This window comes from Canis aureus, chromosome 2 (assembly GCF_053574225.1).
Source record: "Canis aureus isolate CA01 chromosome 2, VMU_Caureus_v.1.0, whole genome shotgun sequence".
NCBI classification, from domain to species: Eukaryota; Metazoa; Chordata; class Mammalia; order Carnivora; family Canidae; genus Canis; species Canis aureus.
In genome coordinates, this window is record NC_135612.1 from 19,301,716 (window position 1) to 19,324,348 (window position 22,633).

The 22,633-nt window shown below is 35.4% G+C and overlaps 1 protein-coding gene across 21 annotated transcripts in view; it reads left to right on the forward strand.

Moving 5' to 3' along the window:
* Positions 1 to 22,633, forward strand: part of LOC144293967 (uncharacterized) — a 1,010,193-nt gene that overhangs the window by 374,517 nt on the left and 613,043 nt on the right. For all 21 annotated transcript variants that reach the window (XM_077865362.1, XM_077865366.1, XM_077865384.1 and 18 more), the window contains one exon: positions 22,497 to 22,627. The gene's annotated coding sequence lies outside the window, so the exon portion shown is untranslated. The remainder of the gene's footprint in view (positions 1 to 22,496; positions 22,628 to 22,633) is intronic.

Sequence of the window (22,633 nt, forward strand, 5' to 3'; positions counted from 1 at the left end):
AATTTTTAAAAATTATTTGTGCCAGATGATTGACAATTTTATGATTGCTTTAAAAAATAAGAAATATGCTTATCTATAAGGATTAAAAAACAGAAGTAAATAAAAGAAAATATGCATATGATAGAATGAACCAGTAACTTTCTTGCTTTCTTAACATTTTTTATTTTTCTATCTTATTTTAATTATCTGACTTCTTTATTAAAATAGACATATAAATTTAAATTCTTTTCTAAATACTGTTTTAATTTTATTCCATAATAGTGATATATAGTATTATTATCTGGATTTAAATATATTATTATTTTCATCATGTTTCATTTTTTGAATCATTATTTGGAATGGTGTTTTAAAAAATTTTAAATATGGTCATTATACTAATCTTTTTTATTTTCAAAAAGAATTATTTTAAGGATTTATTTATTTGAGAGCAAGCGAGCATGAGGAGTGGATGGAAGGAGGAAGGGAGAGGGAAAGAATCTCAAGCAGACTCCCCCATGAGTGTGGAGCTCTATGACCTGAGCTGAAATCAAGAGCAAGACACTTAATGGATTGAGCCACCCAGATTAACTACCCTATTGTAGTTATCCTTTTTTAATTATCTCTGATTTAATTACATTGTGATTAACAACATGGTCTGTGTACTTCCAATCACTATACCCTATACATTTAACATAAATATTTAATATTTAACCATTTAATATTAATAGCTTCACCTTTTGTTCAAAAATATGAGGACTTTAGTATTGTTTATCTCTAATATCTCCTATCCCAAGGTATATGACTTTGTTATTATGGTTTTTGAGTTTATATTTGCCAATGCCACAAATTAATTATTAATTACTATTACTGTTATGAACATTGAATTCATCAAATTAATTGTTCACAGTTATTTTGTCCGTCACATTGAATATATAGTTCCATTGAATTCTGTCAATCATTGTCAAATTAAGTCAACTATCAGCTTATACTCTATAGAAAATAATTTGACTTTTTAATTCTCATATGATTTTTCTCCTTGTCTTTGATGTTCTGTGTTTCAGTGTGGTTCACTGTGGTGAATCTAGTTGAGGATTTCTTTTTATTTTTCTAACTTGGAAGTTTGGAGGCCTTTAGAGTATGTGGATTTATATCTTTCATTTATATTGGATAATTTCCAGAAATTTTCTTTCAAATACTGCCTCTACCTTAGTTTTTCTCTTTTTCTTCTGTATGTGTTTCTATAAATTTAAATATTAGCACAAGTTTTTCAGAGCACTCAAGTTGTGTGAATTGAAGCAGTAAAACCATGTAGAAACTGGCTTCTGTTCACGTATGTTTTAAGCATTGTCTTTACTATGAAGATTGGACCTTTGAAGGTCACAGATTTCAGGGGTTTTCTCTAAGACTCCTCATCTGTTTACAAATATATCCCTGATATATTATTTTTTATGTATCTGTATCCTTGATCTATTATTAATTCTATGTAGTAAAATTTAAATCTCTATTTTTTTTTACTTCCATAAATTCTCTTTGATTATTTTTTGAATCTGTTTGGTCAGTTTTTTTTAATCAGTTATCAGTTTTTCTATTCATATTTTAGTATTAATTTAAAAATATGTGTATATTTAATATTTTATATTCATAAATCCACTCCTGTCTTTGTGCTTGTTTTCTCTTTTGATGTCTTGGGGATTTGGTGAGTTATGCAATTTTGAGCAATAAACTTAAGTTTCTTGAAATTGCAACTGTGGGAACTATTTCAGTCCAGGATGAAGATAGCGCTTGAAAGAGAATTTTTATTCACCTCTGTGTGACATCTGTGTCTATTACCTAGGTTGGGACCAATGTAAATTCAGCTTTTTGGCTTGAGATTTTCAAAGTACCCACATGTATGAATTTAAGCTATAAACCCATGTGAAAACTAGATTTTGCTTATGAAATCTCAGAGAATATCTTTAACTTCACTTCTGCTATGAAGGTGGGACCTTCAGGGTTATAGCTATTTAAGAATTTTCTCTTAGTCTCCTTACCTTGACCAGAACTTCATCTATGCCTCTTGTTCCTTGAGCCCTTGAAGGCTATGAAAAGGAAACTTTAATTCTACCTTGTTTAGTAAATCTCTCAAGGTGAAACCTGGTTTCAGAGATCCTCTTAACACTATTTTCCACTTTTACTTAGATTTTAGTCTGAATATTCCTTATTTTCTTGTGAATTAATCAAAGCATTTAAGAAGATACCTATTAACATTTTAGAAGTTTCTTCAGTGGAGAGGTGGGTGTACAATATTGCTAGAAATGCAAGTCTATGTTTTGACTAGCAAATATTGAAGTAAAACTTACAGGAGGAGGAAAAAGTTACCATTGGTTTAAGTAATTTTTTAATCCTGGGAATGGTCTCAGCATGCAAGCCAAATACAAGAGTGATTCCTAACTGAGGAATAGTTCAGGATAGAAACCAAAACACTATTCCTATGGAAGAGGTTGGTCTAGAATAGGCTAGAGTGAGTTTCATTGTACAAAATTGGAGGGACGAAGTCAGTGTGTGCTTCCCAGATAGGGCTGTGAGATTAAATACAGGGCATCTAGTTACTTTGAATTTTAGATATATAGTGAATATTTTTAAGCCTATGTCACAATTATTTGCTTTTATCCAGCCATCTCTCATCCCAAGTATCTTAGGTGATAGTGGATATCATGGAGCATATGATTTATAAGTACTATATTTTGACCAAATGAAAGCCTTAGAGAGTACGTTGCAAGCTTTAGTATGCAATACACATCACCAGGAGTATCTTGTCAAACTCTGGATTCTGAGTTAGTAGGTATGGGTGGAAGATCAGATTCTGCATTTCTTTTAATTTCTGTTCTTTTCTTTCGTTCTTTTTTTTTTTTTTTTTAGATTCTACATTTCTAATGTGAACGAGTTCTGCTCTAAATGTAAACATGGAATCTCCTCTTCAGATAAGAGAAATTTCAAACAATAGTCTCTCCTTAGACAAGAACTTTTTGTTGCTCCCTCCAAGGCAGAAATAGTTTTCTTTTGAACTTTGTTAAGCATGCTTGTAAACATCACTGATAAAATGTGGCTATGGGTTCAGTAGGCTTAATTCTTAAAAGTAGCCCTTCCTGAAACATATTCTCAAAATACTACATTTGTTAAAATACTGAAATACTGGAAGCTACTCCTGCTCCCTTGCTCATACAAATATTTGTAGTTCAGGATGCTTCATGGATGACCAGATAACTATCAGTGTACTGTATGTGATATTCCCTAAAACCCCAAGGGGAAGAGTCATTTGAATAAACATGTTTCCAAAATAGGTCACAGTGTATTTCTTCATGTTGCCTTGTATTTGAGGTAGAATCTGAACTAATGTTAGGAAGCACATTAGCTTCCATTATACCAACTGCAGTGAGGGGAGTTTTATACCTGAATTTTTGCATGAGCTGTGTATAGATCTAAATGGGTAAACAGTAGAGTAACAGAGATAGAAGTGATAGAGACATGCTAGAATAATTTCTATATGCCTGCCTCTCTTTCTCCTCTAACGTCTGGTCAGTTCCATACTATATTTACAAAAGCAGATGGGAATGCCTGAAGTAAGTGGAGTCACTGTCTAGGGTTAGATTTGGAAAATCTAACAAAATGTTGGATTCTAGAAATGTTCTCTTCTTCCTTTGGAATGCCTGTTCTTAATTTTTCCATGAGATAAGTGCATCATTCAAATTCATGAGTTGAGAATATTCAGATGGTACAATATAACATGACTAATGAGTGTGAATTCTGTATCACCTTATCATTCTGGCTGTTTTTATCTGTATGTGAATTTTTATGAATTTTTAAATCTGTTTCTATTCCCATGGTATTTCAGTAGTGGTCATTGTTTGCCATTATTCTGAAATTTTGTTTCATTTATTCTTTTTCCTAGGATTGCCACGAAAATAAATATAGATCATGATATGTTTAAAGAACAATTAAGAAAAATTTATTCTTTTCTCCTAATTCATCAAATGTCAATGTTTTTGCATGTGAATGGTTATATCTCATTAATGGCTTTTGTGGTGTAACTCTGTAATTAATATTTATATATTAGCTACAGTATCTGTTCTTATGGAAAAAAGAATTATATAGTATAAAATTGAATGTTTTAAAGCATTCAAGTAAACCAAAAATATTTCCTCAAAAATGTGTTGAAAGGATGTAACAATCCAGCATGTGATTTTAATTAATGTCCAAGTAACTAAAAATGTATTTAGTTCATAAAGAAAACATATTGACATCTAATTATGGATCATAGAATTTGGTGCAGCGAAACCGTAGTGCATCTGTTCAGTGAAAACATAATCATGGAGAATACTAAATGGCACAATATATAATGAAAAATTGAAATAATGCACAAATAAGACCATTAAAAAAATCACAGTGTGAAACTAAATAGAGTTGGAATTTAGCAAGAGAGGTCTGGTAGTTCTAGATTTACTGATAACAGAGATTGTCAAAATCATACAAAATTTACTATGCTAATTTTAATGGTTGTGCAGCAGAATCGTCTCTTTTCTCCTTTAATGGAATTTAAATTTTTAAAGTAGGAGAAAGTGTAATTAGCCCACTTTCATATTTTCAGACTCATATATAAATTGAGCTAAGGGTTATCTTTTTGATAAATCTTTTTTCTTCAACTAATGATGACAAAGACTAACAAATGCCAAGAAGGTGGACTTTATTTTTTATAATATTGTCGACTCAACCCTTTTATCTCTCTATTCCCACTGCTTTATGTTGTGCCCAGGATCGCGAATCCGAGAAACCACCCAGGAGCGGAGAGGGATGCAAACACACGAGGGTTTATTTACAAGCTGGAGCCTGGGTCCAAGTATACCGGATGCAACGGAGCAGGGACTTGGACCCCTAGACTAAGAGGCTTAGCAACTTTATAGGGGCCAGTGGCCAATGGGATACGCAGAAAGTTGCACAGTCATGCTGGTCCGCTGAGCCGGATTTCCGATTAGGGTATGCCCTGGTCTTTGACTAGGGCAGGGCAGTATCACTGAGCCGGATTTCCGATTAGGGTGTGTCCTGGTCTTTGACTAGGGCGGGGCAGTGCCCTAAGTAATAAGCAGGTCAGCACAAGGCGGGTGCAGCCCAAAATAGAGTCAGTCCTGCTCTGCTTGATGCTTTAGCACATAGAATAGAACTCACTGTTAAAGAGCATACCCAAATATTTTTCTACCTTCATGTTTTGTTATGCTAATCCAATCTACCTGGAAAGCTCTTAGCTCTTTATCTCCATATTTCAGTTACTCAGTTCTCAACACAAATGTCCTCTCTGCCATGAAGCATCTCTGATTCTGTCCTTTACATAGGTCACAAATAATGACACACTTCTCTGAACTCTGTCCACATTTCCTTGGTCTTTTATTAATTTCTGCTTTCTCCATTTTTTATTAGTTTTACTTAAATATATATCTCAATTATTCCATTAGCTTATAAGGTATTTTGAGCTTGAATTTTCCCCTCTTTTCTAGCACAGTGTTTTATAAATAGATATTACTTATAAATATTTGTGGATTTTAAAAAATGTATATAATGATCATGAAAAGAGCAATGATCAAGATAATGATAACAATAATAAGACCATCTAAAATCTACTGGACTCCAACTATATGGCTACACAGGATTCTAGCTTCACCCATTATTTTATTTAACATCCTTATTATTTCCATGAGATTATTTTCATTCCCATGTTACAGGTAAGAAAACTAGAACTAAGAAGTTAAATAACTGTAGTCACATAACTGGTAAGTGGAGTAACTGGGATATGATCAGGAGCTAAATCTCAAGAGCTCAGTCTTCGAAGTTTATATAATGAAGTTTCTTATAACATAAAAATGTAGACATTTAAAATGTGGGCACCAAATGGACAGATATATCAGCAGGCTTTATCTTGTGGTTAAAAAAACTCACTAAACAGTGATGATCACTAACTTATACTCAGTACCACGGTGGCCCTCCAGTTGCAGTTCTCTGAAATTTGCCAGTCATTTCTCTGACCCAGTCATTTATTTGTGTGACACAATCACAAGGAACCCAATGTACTGTCTTCTTGTTGTCATGTTATCATGGTAAAGTATGTTTGTCTGAGAGTAGACCTGGGTTCACCTGCATCAGTACTACCTGAGGTGCTTGGGAAAAGAGTCACAGAATTAACCAAATATACATTTTATATAATTATAAAATGCACTATAATGTATAAATTAAGTCCAAACAAAGCCATAAAAATATATTATTCAAGTTATAATAATAATATTATATTTTATTATTAATATTATATTATTATTAAAAATGAAGATTTTTTTATTGAAGCTGTCTTGTGTCATATTTTAAAGTAGTGAATGCAGGGGATCCCTGGGTGGTGCAGCAGTTTAGCGCCTGCCTTTGGCCCAGGGCGTGATCCTGGAGACCCGGGATCGAATCCCACATCGGGCTCCCGGTGCATGGAGCCTGCTTCTCCCTCTGCCTGTGTCTCTGCCTCTCTCTCTCTCTCTCTCATGAATAAATAAATAAAATCTTTAAAAAAAAAAAAAATAAAGTAGTGAATGTACCTCCTTTTTTTCCATGTCACTCATTGTCAATGTAAATTTTTTTGCTTTTGAACACTAGATACTGTAATTTCATTCATTATTGCTTTATTTCTTTTTTAAATTAATTTTAAATTTTAACTATTAATTTTATTTTCATGGGCCAGTCATTTTACATGGGCCATGTACAAAATGTAAAATACAATCATAGAAATGATAACTAAATGAAACATTCTCCAGACATATTGGTTTTTATATGCACCGATAATGAATTATTGCAAGATGCTCTGCAGTTAGACTAGTCTGTGTTGTCGATTGGACAGGTTTTTTCTGGTCAGTGTGTTTTTACAACCACAAGCTTTTTTTCTTTTTTTTAAGATTATTTGAGAGAGAGAGAGAGCAGAGAGAGAGAAGTGCATGCGCATATGCACAGGAGTGGGGAAAGGGGCAGAGGGAGAAGGAGACGCAGTCTCCCCACTGAGTAGGAAGCCAATGCAGGGCTCCATTCCTGGACCCTGAGATCATGACCTGAGCTGAATGCAGATGCTTAACGGACTGAGCCACCCAGAAATGCCACAGTTACAACCTTTTTGATGACAAATGCTGTGCAAACTTCATTCAGAAAGTGTGCTGAACATCATTTGGCCTTCAGTTCCTTAAAACATGATTGAATGTAAACAAGGTACCTGGTCATAAGGCAGTCATGCAGATTGGATGGAATATACTAATATCACTATTCTAAAATTCTTTTAGAAAATAAAACATTAAAAACATTGAGAACAACAAAATTTCCAGAGCTTCAAAACCAAAATGAGTAGACCCTTGTTCTTGGGTCTCTGAAAACCTGTAACTATTCCTTGGTGCATTGGTCTGGCTTGGGAATATAGAATGAATGTGAAATTAGAACAGAGAAGAAATTTTGAATCGTAAACATGAACTTCTGCAGGTTGGTGGTTTGTTAGATACTCAAATAAAAGAGGATTTGAAGAAAGGAAGAATATCATATGGAGAAAGTGGGAAAAATCATAAAAACCACTGACATTCTTCTTTCTTGCTTTGTGTTCTGACACTCTCCTTGCAACCACCTAGGAAATTCTATGTTATGCAGGAGGTGACTTCTGATACAAGTGAATTGAATACAAAAGCTTAATGTGCTCAGGTTGAGTTTCTGGACTTCAATCTGCAGCATGCAGTTGATGGTCCCGCATATATCACATTTGTCATTAGGCATTTTTTTGCCCTGGATTTCTAATTGTTCAAGAGCTTTTAGATATCTTTATTCACTGTATCAAATGATGTCACTCACAAGAACAGAGGAATAAAGTCCACTTTTCCTGACTTCTTTGCTAATACAAACCTAAATTAGTTCTAAAGAGCTCCATATTAAGATAATTTAAAACTATTTCCTTCCAGAAACTTATTCCATTGTATAACACCTCACATTTCTGTGTAGGCATTCCTGTCCATATCTAAGCCAAACCCTCTGTACTGCATTTTATTCTTTCTCCCTTTGTCTGTCTTTAGCATCAGAAGAACAGATGGCCATCTTTTGTCAGTACTTGAAGACTGTTTCTAAGAGACATGAAGTCTGCATCAGACCTCACTTGTTAGAGCTCCTTTTTTTCAGAACAGAAGCTGGACAGTCTTTGAATTCATCAGGTGTGTCTAGAAGCCCTAGTTCCCCTTTTCCTCACTTAAGTCCCTTGATAGCATCAGGCTTTTTTTTTTTTTTTTTTAACTTTTTCATCCCTATCTCCAGACACAGAATCATTAAACTTATTTTCATTGAGGTGTAAATGACTGCTAAAGCTTAAAATGTAAGCCATTGAAGATGGGTGTCCAAACTTTAGCAAAGGGCATCTTTTTAGATTGAAGTTTTAATCACAGGGTTACAGCATCTATAAATTGGGACAAGAGAGGGTGGGAGGAGGGTTGGCACATAGTTGTCAGCATTGCTGCAATCATCCTGTGCAGGTGATTGGTAAATTGCTCCACATGTGAGCATTCATGATTCATTCAAAAATATTCATTGGGCATCTAGTGTCTACAGCACTGGGAGTCCAGCAGCAAATTCGACAAAGTCTTATAGAACTTGTTCTATTGAAGGTAGAAAAAGAGTAAGCAGGAGTGCCTGAGTGACTCAGTTGGTTGAGATTCTGACTATTGATTTCAGCTCAGGTCATGATCTTGGGGTCATGGGATGGAGCCCTGTGTTGGGCTCCTCGATCATTGGGGAGTCTGCTTGAGATTCTCTCTTTTCCTCTTGCTCTGCCCCTATTCTCCCATGTATTCTTTCTCTCTAAAATAAATAAATCTTAAAATGAAAAAAAGAAAAATAATGAACAAACCAACAAAACCAACAAAACCAATGCCAGGTGTGAGAAATGTTAGGCCAGAGAATTAGAATAGGGCAAAGTGAATAGAGAGTGAATGGCTGGCTACTTTAGATTTTCGAGTCAAGAAAGATATTTCTTGGGGGAGGTGACATATAAATTCAGATCTGACTGTAAGACGAGGCCAGCCCTAAGCAAAGGCACTGCAGAGAGAGGTAAGAACAAATGTAAGGACTCTACAGATGGAGATAAACTTGGCATGCATGTTAATGTCTGACTCTCATTAGAAAATAGGGAGTCTAGAGAATGAGGTTTGGGAGAGAGGGAGGGACCAGGTCATGTGGGGCTTTGATATGCTAGAATAGAAATTTAAGATTTTATTCTAAGCAGAGTGGGAAGCCTTTGGAACCAGATCTGATTTACATTTTAAAATATTACCAAGTCTGCTGTGTATTATAGCAGAAATGGAAGCAGGAATACCAGTTAGGATATTGAGTATTCTGGTTGAGAGAAAATGTTGACTCAGGACAGGTTGGTAGAGGTGGAAATTCAGAGTAAAATTTGAAGAGATAGGCAGGGCTTGCTGATAAATTGAATGTAGAGGGGAAGTGAAAGAGAGAATCAAGAGTAATGCCCATGCTTAAGGTTTGACTAATTGAGGGGTGATGGTTTCTTTATTATTATGGGGAAAACTCAGGGAGAAATAGGTCTAGAAGTAGAACCAAGATTTCATAGTAAAATGTGTAATAGTAGTTAGGGTCACAGACTTTGAAGTTAGGCATAACTGAATCTAATTCTCAACTTAGGTACTTTGAACCCAATGGTCTTTTTTTTTTTTTTTTTTTAAAGATATATTTATTTATTCGTGAGAGACACAAAGAGAAGAGGCAGAGACATAGGCAGAGGGAAAAGCAGGCTCCCCTCAGGGAGCCCATTGTGGGACTCAATCCCGGATCCTGGGATCATGCCCTGAGCCTAAGGCAGACACTCAGCCGCTGAGCCACCCAGGCATCCTGAACTTGGTCTTGAGCATAACTGAAAATATAAGCATAGGATTGTGAAAATGAAAAAAAAATAGGCACTTCATAAAGAATACTTAGGTACATCAGCATTATTACTAAATTTGAGATTAGAATTTGAAATCCATTTTTTCTGTTTTCCAAATTTTAATATTCTTAGTTAATATTTTATGCCATGACTCTAAGATGCCTGTCCAAATTGCAGAGTTTAAAAATTAAAACAGTAGTGTTAGTGTTTAATCAATTATTTAACAAATTTACATTCTTTTAAATATACCACAGTGTTGTTTTAACCATAGTAATGTGTTGCTTTCTCCTAGTCAGTTATCTAAGACTCATAGAGATTTATACCATCAATCAGTACAAACTTTGGTCATTTTCACATCTTTCATTATCCTATGTGGTTTTCTTTATAAAGACCAGGAACCAGGAATTAATCACTTTATTCATATACTTTCAACCTTTTATTTAAAAACATCATAATATATTTTGGCCTTCAACAAATACTACTCTTTTCTATTGGGTGTTTTTATCAAACAGAATTCATTAGCATCTCTTGGAGTTTTCCAGGTTTCTGACGAAAATGGAAGTCTGGCTTCTGGACTTACAATCATGGTCAGTTCTGTGAAGAGAGTATGGTAGGAGAGATTAAATAAAGTAGTTTTTTCCAGTTTTGAGGAACTTACATTTCTCTTTTTTAGGCTGTGTCTTATGAGAAGGGGCATAGCTTACATTTGAGAGGAAAACAGCTTGGAATAATAGTAAGGTCTTTTTAAAATTGTCATTTGTACAAAATTTTTGTATAGAAGGAATCTATTTAAGTTTTGAACACCTAGAATTGGTAAATGCTATTGATTGGTCAGTATTCTGTGATCCCACATTAACTAACTTGGAGTTTCTAGACAGAAAGGATAATTTTCACTGATTAGGAGGATGCAAGCCTTTGAGGAAAAGAAGATGGTGATTAGTACTTTGTATATTAAAGTTCTCTTTTTTTTTAAAGTTTATTAATGAAAATGCTGATGAGAGAAGAATCAAGAAAGAAAGATAAATTGCACATAGTTCTTTCTCTCAAAAAGTAATGCTTTTAAACATGGCCCATTAATTTCTAGCTTGGTGGTAGTATTGATGATGTAATACTACTATGAGAATAGCCTTTGCATTTAATACATTGTACCTATTCACGTTTAACTCATTCAATATAATCAATTTATTAATATGAATAAGACCATCAGAGAGCATATGCATAGAAATATGCATACTTTGTTCCTAATGCATATGCCTCTTTGCTAGGCAGAAATGATTTTGGTGAGCTAACTCAAGAAATCCTGAATGAAGATGCAAAATTGAAGATTTCTGAATAAGTAAGAGGTACTTGTGGTTGAAAGCATTATAGGGTCCAAAATTCTGAGTAAAGAAATTATTTTATATTTTTCAGAGAGACACTATTTATCTCTGTTGGCCAACATACTTTGAAACGACTATTTGGTTTTAATGGATATATATCTTGCCACTCTGCCATCAGTAATTTGAACAGCTTGAAATACTGTATGTCATCTTACATTGCTTTCTCTTCGAAGCAAACACAATCACTGGATTGTTTTTCATTGATTTAAAAACATTGACTTGCTGAAGTATGAGCCTGTGTGCAGTCATAATTCTTGTCTTTTCTTCCTCGGCAAAGCCTGTGATAATTCTTTGAGTTTCAAGCAGGTGTCATGCATCAGATCCAAGTGCTTAATAAATGCACCAGAAGTATATTTTCCTTAAGGCCTTGTGTTTATCCCATTTCCATTTATCTTGTGAAATATCTTCAAATGCTTTTTTAAAATCCTGGGAAAGAGCAGGTTAGCATTTCTACTTGGCAAGCAGAGCTAGTAAGTGTAAAGCTCCCTTGTCTATTTTGACCTTAACCAACATTGGTGATTCCCAGTCTGTGTGCCAAGGGACTGTGAGGAGTGATGGAGTTGTTGGACAGAACCCACCAATCCATATGCACACCAAACTTTTTTTTAGTAATCTGAAAAATATTTCTAACATGAAAATGTACTATGTTTTTTCTTAAATACGTATAAATACTGCTGTGATCAATAAAATACAAATGCATTTAAAAGAGATCCTAAATTCAAGATGGCATTTTTTTTCTTACTGTATTTCCTCAATTAACAGATGGTATTGGGTTACCTGTATTTTTTACATTGTAAGTTATAATGCTCAATGCATCAAATTTTAAGATGATATTATTGACCATAGGTACCTTACTGACCTTACTGACTCCAAACTGAAACGATTTTTTTTTTTTTATCACATCCATATTGTGAGCTGGTCGTCAGCAATTTCACATTCATTTCACATTAATAGCATGCTAATACATTAATGTGTAATAAACAATTCTGATAATTATTTGTTATCAAATAGTTGGGTACAGAGAGTCATTTAGTTTTTACAGCAACCCTGCGAAGTAATCATCATTATTATTCCCTTTTTTGCTAAGAGGAAAAGGCTCAGAGAACTCAAGGTTATTGCCTTAGGACACTCAGTAAACGAATAAGTAATATGGGCTTTAAATTCTAGCTTGGCTACCTGACTCTAAACTCCTTACTCTTTTGACTCTATCATACTACAGGGCAGTGTGACATGTGAGATGATTCTAGAAGACCTCTATTTATGGAATGAATATAACTGGACCTGCCTTAAATTTTGTTGAATCTAAAAAAATACGATTTTTTAAAAAACATTTAATCTAGAAAAATTCATTTGTGAAATCCATGATATGATGTTAATGCTATTCAAACCAAACAATTACAGCAACTACCCCTTACCATTAAATCAGCAACTACTAAACGTGTCCAATTTTGGCCTGCTATTTAAAATATCAAGAAGAAAGAGGAGAAAAAGCAAGGGAGGATATGGAAATTTAATAACTTGAGAGCAGGGGAAAAAGGAGGGAAGAGCTCCACGTAGTAGTTCATGTATTTTCAGAAGTGAAAGATCTGGGGCCTTACCCCTGAAGTGTTTCAGCTCATTCTTTTAATTCCCAATTGCTTTAGTGATCTAGGTGTTAGGCTCACCTAACATCTCTTCTGTATCCTTCTCATTATTCTCCCTTCCACAGTGGAAAATCTTACTGTTTGTTTACAATCCAGGGTTTTAAAGAAGCTGAACTAAAATTGGCTGCTTCTGGGACATCCCTGCCAATGGATAGGTTCCAAATTGGCTCTGCCATGAAGAGGCAGCTATGCCCACATAAGGATATTTTGGCTTAGTACTTCTGTCGTCTTGTTGCCAGGCAGACAATCATCCAGGAGTGGGAAAATACAGCTGGGGCAAATGTTTATAGCTAGATGGTCAGCTGGTTGGAGCACTAGTCTGAAGGAAAGGCTATCTGATGTCATTTTTGACTCCTCATGAGAAGCTCTTAATGTTGGACTCAGCCTCTTAGTCTCAGTCAGATGGACATGGACCACAGTACATATACCTCCTATTTCCCCGGGGAATATTTCTTAAAGTATTCAGTTTATTTCTTCCATTCCTGACTGTAAAGGAGATTAAGAACTTTCTTTTCTGATACAAGAACAGGCAAATAACTCTCTGTAGCTTTTCTAGTGTTAGAGTCAAGTTTAGGAGAAAGAACAATTCTCTTAGCTCTGAGAGAAAACCTTCCCTTTGAATGTTTCTCATGGGCTAATATATTACCTGAAGATGGGAAAACAGGGTGTGTGTATAAAAATCACATGTAGAAAGCATATGTATAAAACATAGATGTATATACAGTATTTATGTAAAGATGTCTTTATCTAGACATTCCAGCATAGCTCCTAGTTAAGCTACAACTTTTATAATGGGAAAGCAGATCAGATTTGACTACATTGGCTGTTTAACTGAAGGAGCCACACAGATGGGAAAGAAGCACAGACAAATTGCTTTTGGCTCTGTTTTCCTTTATAACAACATCAGATATATTTAGTTTCTTTTTCTTTATGCGTTGTGCATGTTTCTGCCTCATGTAGAAAGTCATTTCACATTGTCTTCATCAGTTTTGCCCCTCTCTACTAACAGGCCCATTTAGCTTTTAATTTACCTTTAAAATTTTGGGGATCCAAAGATATCATGGGAAAGTCCATTTTTCAGATGGAGACGATGGGCAGCTAGAAATACTTTAAGATTATGGAAACAATTCTTATTAGTGGAGAAGAGTGGATACATATTTAGCACAAAGTGCATTTCCAAATTGTGTGGGCCTCTACACACATCTTAGTTCCAATAATTCGAAGAAATTTTTTTTGACCCAGTATTAACATGATGACCTGTGAGGTTCATTAAAAACATTTAATTAGTTAATGTTCATGTGAACTTTTCATAAAGTTGTCACTTCGTTCTCTTCTGAACTCTCCTATCTGTGGATGGCAATAGTGGTTATTTTCATATCCACACTCCTTGTAATGTTAGAGTGTCATATTGGGGTAAAAGAAGTATGGTACAGGTTCCTCAAGTATCCCAGTAGGCTCTCCAGTAATTGTTATCATCCTCTCAAACTAGTCTATGAGCAAGGAATTAAAAACATATGGCTCAAACAATGTGGCAGCTTCTCAAAAAGTGAATCGTAGAGTTACCATATGATCAAGAAATTTCATTCCGAATTATCTACCCCAAACTTGTGTTCATATAAAGACTTATAAACCAATATTTATAGCAGCATCATGCATAATAGCCCCCAAGTGGAAACAGTCCAAATGTCCATCATCTGGTAAATGAGTAAAGAAAATGTGGTATATCCATACAATGAAATATAATTCAAAAATAAAAAGTGACAAACTACTACTGATGCATGAAATGAAAGAGAAACCTCAAATGCATAATGGTAAGTGAAAGAAACTAGACACAAAGACTACATATTGCGTGATTAAATTTATATGACATTTCTAGAAAACGAAAAAGAAGAAAAGATGCAGGTCGCTGGTTGTCTGGGGCTGGAGAAAGGAGTAGTGATTAAAGTACATGAGGCAACTTTTTGGGGTAATGAAGAGTTTTAAGCTGGTTGTTGGTGGTTGCACAATTTTATGTATTTATTAAAATCATTAAACTGGTACTTATAATATTGAATTTTATGATTTACAAACCAACCTGAATAAGTCTGTGGTTCTGAAAGTTTATCGGTTTCTATAGCTCTGTATCCACCTTATTCCAATTTTGCATGCTCTGTATTTCAGAACAATCAGTGTGTATGTGTGAGGTGTATGAATGTGTGTCTTTGTGTATGTGTGTGACAGGTACTCTCCCCTCCAATGTATTCCAGCTATGATGGAATTCTGTTTTGTGAATATTCACCAAATTCTATTCTACTCCAGGAAATTCTTCTGCACATGCTTTCCCTGGAATGTTCTTTCCTGGTATACTTGTCAAGGCTGGTTCCTGTTCTTTCAGGTTGTTGTAAATGTTACTTCCTCAGAGGCTTTGTAAAAGAGATCCTGGACCCAATAATATTTTTAGCCCCTTGGGAATGTATTTCAAAGCATTTAACCCAACTTTGAGTTAGTTTCATTTACGTATGCATGCCTGTTTACGTGCTTATATTTAATCTCTTCCCAAATAAAATATAAGGCCTGTAATTGGAAGTATATCCCAGCACATGCTATAGTGGAGGTGTTTAATCTTCCGTGAAGAATTAATAATTCAATGAATAAGAATATTCCCTGTATCAACCCATGAAAGTTTAAACATATCCTAAATAATTTTGGTGGGGTCTGCATGTAGTTTTCTTCAAGTATTTCTATGGTTATGAATGGACCTTGTCTCATCTAGCAAATACGGGTATTCCTGGGAATATTCTGGAATTAACCTCATATACTGAGCATTTCTGAGCATGGGTTTAAGTCTTATCTGGCAAAGGATTCCTGTATGAGTGAGGGACAACTGGAACTTTCCCAGGTCTATCTCCTAAAATCTCACTCGATCCTGGCAGGCATAGAGACTCCAGATTTATTCAGTGCCCAGGAATTACCAGTTGCTAAATATTGTTTTTTGACACTTCATCAAACTCTTTTAAAAACCTATTTTTACAATTGAATTAGACCTCCCAGTGTGCAAACCATAATATGAAACTAATGTACAGTTAACTGTGGCCTAAATAATGAGGCTTTCCCAAAACCTAATCTTCCTCCCAGGAAGTAGCTTATACTTTGGAAAAATCTCACTCATTACATAATCTGACAAAATAATATAATACAGTTTTAATAGCTACAGTTAATACATTAAACATATGGTTTCTTCAATAATTACTAATTTTTAAATTTCTCACTACTAATTACGGTATTAAATCGTTCACTCCTTAATTTGTTCTGTCATAAGTTTTTATTTATTCCAGGCTAAATGGTGATAGAGTTGAGACTTTTGCACTTCTCCCATTAGCTTAACATTGCTGATATAAAGCTGCTGTGTGTTGTAATGGATTATTATCGTATTATTTTTGGTGACTTAATTTTCCTGTGATGATCATCTCAATTTAGCCATTCCAGATGTGAAATAGTTTCAAAGGATATTTTAAAAACTTATCAAGATTGTTGTTATTTGTAGTTTTATATAATTTTAATGCCATTTTGATAACTGCCTATTACAATTGCCAACTGCCTCCAGCTGCCTGTTTGCTACAGGTTAACTCCACTATGATAGTATTGTGGGGGCAAACTAGGCAGCTGGCTTAAGTAGAGCCAAAAGACTTCTAGGAATATATTCTATATATATGCAGAGAAAATAAAATCAGCCTTTTCTTGAATTATTCCCATATTAATGTAAAAAAATTGGAAGAATTAAGAAAATACAATAGTACATTAGAAAGCAAATAGTGATTCATATTTATCCCACCACTGATACTTATTTTTTATTATTTATTTAATTTTTTAAAAAAGATTTTATTTATTTATTCATGAGAGACATAGAGAGAGAGGCAGAAACATCGGCAGAGGAAGAGGCAGGCTTGCTGTGGGGAGCCCGATGCCGGACTGGGTCCCAGGTCCACGACCTGAGCGAAAGCAGATGCTCAACTGCTGCGCCACCTAGGCATCCCTGATGCCTACTTTTTAGATATGTATTCAATTGACTACTCTGCATATTTTCTGAGCCTGCCACTATTGCATATATGCACAATTTTTTGAACCCCATTATTATGTGGGTTGGTATTTTGTTGCTCCTGACTCTTGTAAAAATGCAGTGTAATATAGAGGTGGATTCCTATGGAGTGTGGCAGAGTTGAGTGGCTGGTTTATGACCTAGGAATATGACTTTTGAGTCTTAGAAAGCTAAATGTTTCAAATATGCTCTGCACTCTATCAAGTGGGGGCTGTTTTTCCTCCCATTCATCTTGTACTATGAGGCTCCCAGGTAAGGTAGTTTCCTCCTTACTTTTTATTCCCTTGTTCCTCTAGTATTCCTCCCTGCCTTTGAAGGTCCAGCCATGAGATTAACCACACTTCCTTCCTTATTGCAATCATTTACAGGACCCTCTTATTCCTTAGTATATTAGCTTGTGCTGCCCTATCATTCTTTTTTTTTTAAGCTTTTATTTTAATTCCAGTTACTTAACATACAGTGTAATATTAGTTTCAGGTGTACAATATAGTGATTCTACACTTCCACACTCATCTGGTGCTCATCACAAACAAGTGCATTACTTAGTTTCCATTATCTATATTTAACCCATGTCCCCCACCTCCTTCTCCTCTGGTAACCAGCAGATTGTTCTCTATAATTAAAAGTTTGTTTCTTGCTTTGACTCTCTCACTCTCTTCCATTTTTTCCTTTGCTTGTTTGTTTTGTTTCTTAAATTCCATATGTCAGTGAAATCACAAGGTAATTTGTCTTTCTCTGTCTGATTTATTTCACTCAGCGTTACACTTTCTAGCTCCATCCATGTATCTACCCAAAGAGTACAAAAACACTAGTTCAAAGGAATACATGTACTCCTATTTTCATAACAGCATTATATACAATAGCTAAGATATGGAAGCAACCCAACTGTCCATTGATTGGCAAAATGGATAAAGAAGATGTGGTATATATATGCAGTAGAATATTATTCGCCATAAAAAGAATGAAATCTTGCCATTCATTGTCTTTCTTATCAACACTACTCCCTGTCATACTTCTTAGTGATTTCAATATCCACAAAGACGATATTTAGATTTTCAGCTTTTTAAAAAAATTTTTTTTTAGTTTATTTTGAAAAAGAGAGCAAATGTCAGTGGGGGGAGGGGCAATGGGAGGGAATCTTCAAGCAGACTCCCCACTGAATGCACAGTCTGATGGGGGGGCTCTATCTCATGACCCACATATTCATGATCCCAGCTGAAACCAAGAGTCAGATGCTCATCTGAGTGAGCCACCCAGGTGCCCTGGCTTTCAGCTTCTTGACGTCTTCAGATTCATAATCTATTCCCTTACGTTACATCAGACATTTACTTCCAAGGTCATGTCAATTATTACATTCCTACCATAATCTCAGTTTTAGGCATGCTTCCACCTATGGTTCCAGCTGATAACCTGACTCCAGGACAAAACAAAACTCCCCACACTGATCCAGTTACATTTTACTATTTTCCCTTATTTCATCTCATATTCTCATTTCCCTTCTTATGCAGCTTAGATTCTGTGATTTATAATTTTAAACATTACTTTGCTTTTGCCCTCATTTCCCTTGCCCACCCCTCCTTTTTTTATATGTAGGATCAGAGCCCAACATGGGGCTTGAATTCATGTCCCTGAGATCAAGGCCTGAGCTAAGATCAAGAGTTGAGGCTTAACTAATTGAACTAGTCAGAGATGTACCCATCTCTTTTACTAATACAGAAGTCAGGGTTTAAACCCGATCAGACTAATTCCAGTATTTGAGTTCTTAATCAGTACAGTATACATACATTATCTCATCTAAGTCTTACAACACACCTGTAAAAATAAATTAGAAAATAGAAGCTTGGTGAAACTAAGTCTTTCAGGATCACATAGCTTATAGTGGTGGAGTAGTGTTTAAACTCTGCCTACTTTGTACCTACACCTGAGTGGCCGAACATGACTCGGGAAAAATTTATGCTGACTCATCTCATCTCATCCTATTTATTTATTTATTTATTTAGATTTTATTCATTTATTCATGAAAGACAGAGAGAGAGAGAGAGAGAGGCAGAGAGAGAGAGGCAGAGATACAGGCAGAGGGAGAAGGAGGCTCCATGCAGGGAGCCCCTTGTGGGACTCAATCTGGAACTTCAGGATCATGTCCTGGTCCGAAGACAGGCGCTAAACTGCTGAGCCACCCAAGGATTCCCTGACTTCTCATTTTAAATTCCTGATCCTTTCAATGGGAGCGTTAGTGTTGTCAGACTTACACTTCCTTCATCTGTCTTATTTTCCCCAGTTATCTCTTCCCTCTTCTCAAGTCTCATTTCCTTTCTCATTCTCAATCTCTTCTGATAATCTTGACTAATACTACATTGAGATCATAGAAACAATTTGAAGAGATTGTTCCCATTGTCTACCACCACATCTTCCACCCCATCTGCAGGGAGATATTCAACATTCAGTGTCCTTGATGTGGACCAGCTGACTGTACTCCTATGCATGTGTAACTCTGATATTCACTAGATCCAAATTCATCCAAGCAATTGACCCTTGTCTCTGTTATATCATTAAGTTTTCCCTCTTCACTGGGGCACCTCCAGTGCTTTAATTTCTTCCATTAAAAATAAATAATAATAATGAAAGACATCATTAGGCAAGTAGATCAATGGAGAGAGTAGAGAGCCCAGAAATATAACCACATAAATATCCTCAACTGGTCTTGGACAAAGGAGCAAATGCAGTACAATAAATCTTTAAAAATAGTCTTTTCAATAAATGATGCTGGAACAGTTGGGCATCAACATGCAAAAAAATTGAAGTTAGATATAAATTATACACTTTTTCACAATAATTAATTCAATATATCATAGATAAATATAAAATGCAAAATTATCAAACTCCTAAAAAATAACAGGAAAAAATCCAGATGCTCTTGGGTTTGGTGATGACTTTTTAGATGGCACATCAAAAGTACAATCCATAAAAGAAAGAATTAATAATCTGGACCTCATTAAAATTTAAAACTTTTGGGGTGCCTGAGTGGCTCAGTTGGTTAAATGTCTGACTCTTGGTTTCAGCTCAGGTCATGATCTTAGGGTTGTGAGATCAAGCCCTGAGTTGGGTTCTGTGCTGGGTAGGAAGCCTGCTTAAGATTCTTTCTCTGCCCCTATCCCCAATCTCTCTCCCCTCCCCAAATTAAAATTTTTCCCCAAAGACAGTATCAAGAGAATAAGAGCCTCAGACTGGGAGAAAATATTTTCAAAAGACACATCTGATTAAAGACTGTTACCCCAAAGTTCTTCTTTACGAAGAACTCTTAAAACTCAACAATAAGCAAACAAACAATCTGATTTTCAAAGATGGACCAGAGATGTTAGTTGTAGTTACCTCACCAAAAAAGATGTACAAATTGCAAATAAAGATATGAAAAAATGCTCCATGTTTTATGTCAGCAGGGCAATCAACATTAAAACATAATGCATTATCACTACACACATATTAGAATGGCCAGAATCCAAAGCACTTGACCACACCAAATGCTACTGAGGATGTAGTGCAATAGGAATTCTTTGTCGTTGATTGGAATACAGAATGATACAGCTACTTTGGAAGACAGTTTGGTTGTCTCTTACAAAATTAAGTGTACTTTTATCATATAATTCAGTAATCCTGGTCCTTGATATTTGCCCAGAGGAGTTGAAAACTTACATCCATACAAAAATCTGCACTTGGAAGTTTGTAGTAGTTTCTACATTCAGAAAAAAGAAAAAATGCAACAAATAATTACCAGAGCAATAACTGCCATAGTATTTAAGGAGTACACAGAACACTGGACACTGGAGGAGAAGTCAGTTAAAATTACATGATGTAGACAGAGAAAATTTCAGATATACAGCATTTGTTCTGGCTAATGGAAGGTGAATCCTGTTCTTTGACTTGTTTCCCATTTTTCCAAACTCCTTTAGTCATAACAGTGAACCTCACCAAAGGCAATATGCTGGCATTTCTATATAATGATGATTATCTTTCATTTCTTTTCCAATAATACCCTCCCCCTTTCACCTCCCTGCTTTGAGGTACACTATCATTGGTGGAGTTGGAGTTCTGTGAAAATGCTAAATGCTGGGTGGGTAGTGGTATCTATCACTGCACAGATTTCTTGTCTACACCAAAAAAGTATATTGTATTGAGTGAGTGTGTGTGTCAGGTGTATTTACTCTAAATTACAGAAAAATTAGCCACTCTTGAACTATAGCACCTTATTAATAAATTACTTGTAACAAATGTCTCAAGTGACCAAGATAAATCACTAGGCTCTAAAATCATGGTTTAAAAACTATTATATTCATCGGATCCACTGACATTGCAGAAGATGTAAGTTTTTTTTTATGAATTCAGAATTTATGTTAATCTTTTAAAAAATAGCATGGTGTATTGACAAGAACATTTAGATTCAAAAGGCTTCAGTCTGGTTCTATGTTCCAAGATGTACATCTTGTGTATGATGTACAGTTACATCATAGTGAACAACCCACTTAATAATACTGAGTCTTAGTTTAATTATGTGCACCATAAGATTGTGTAAACTGAAAAATATTTAATGGTTTTGAGTTGCTATTATTTTAACAGCAGAATCAATGCATAATAATTGTCTATTTCCCCTTTCTCTTGTTTTCTTTCCTGCATAGAGATAGCTCCACACTACTTTTACAGCTTGCTTTTTCTAGTTCATCATGAGTTCTCTGGTGAATTGGAATTTTTACAATTGGGTAGTTAGGATACAGTGTATGATCAGGGACTGCTGAATTACTTAGAGAATTTTGCAGTGGTGAGTTACTCATTATTTCAAGAATATTTTCTATTTTTAAAATCATATGGGTGTGGTTAAGAAGGAAGGACCAGGTTGATTATAACATATAAAGAGAAGTGGAAGAGATGGGGAGTTGGGGGAGGTAGCAGGGAAAAGAAAACATCTTTAGACTGTACAAGGAAAATGTTCCCTGAGAAGAAACTCTGCACTGATGGTATACATATGTGATTAGATGGCTCCATGCTGGTGCTGTGAAGAAGGGGGCATGACTGTACCTTTGCTACTGGGCCACTACTGGGAGACCAATGCAAGGACTGAGGCTCTTGACTGTTCCCTCTGGTTCCCAGGGAGCTTCTCTCAGAACAGCCAATATAAAAGCAGAGTTTGTAGAGTTTGAGTTTCAGGTGGAGGTTGAGGGTTGCATGAGTCTCATCTGTTTATCAATTCTACAAATACTTATTTAGTGTGTGCTTTGTGACAGGAATAGCAGTAGACAAAACACACAATGGTCCTGTCCTCAGGAAATTTATACTGCAGAGAAGTCTAAGCCTTGTTGTGAATAAAAATCTTTTCTAGTTCACTGAACTGTTACTCTCCCATTGCCCCCCACTGGATTGTTTGGATATCAGTATAATAACCTGAGCATTGTCATGTATTTTTATTGATACAGATTGTCACATTGGAGGCACTTTGGTGCAGTGGAAAAAGCACCAAATTGGGAAGCAGACTATGTAGATGTCATCCCATCTGCCACTAGTGAGCTACATGAGCTTCAGCCTATCAAAGTCTGAAGAAACAGAGGTGGGT